Genomic DNA, 237 nt, shown 5'->3' with positions numbered 1-237 from the left:
GTTTCCTTGTTGCTGCAGCGTCCAACCGCTATTGTCCATTTCTTATCCTAAAGATGGTCTGTTTCACCTAATCCTTCCACAGTAGGTCCTGAAGTGTTCGTTCTGCCAATGTTTTGTAGCCCTCTGTGTTTCACCTTCATACTTAGTCCTTGCTGAATGCTGTTGCGAATCATCCGCAGGGCGCTGGCCTGAGTGCTTTCATTCCCGTCTCATTTTCAGTAGGGGGGGGGGGAAACT

The sequence above is a fragment of the Penaeus monodon genome, chromosome 24 (assembly GCF_015228065.2).
Source record: "Penaeus monodon isolate SGIC_2016 chromosome 24, NSTDA_Pmon_1, whole genome shotgun sequence".
Taxonomy (NCBI): Eukaryota; Metazoa; Arthropoda; class Malacostraca; order Decapoda; family Penaeidae; genus Penaeus; species Penaeus monodon.
The sequence above is the reverse complement of the archived record's forward strand: the minus strand, read 5'-3'. Positions refer to the sequence as shown.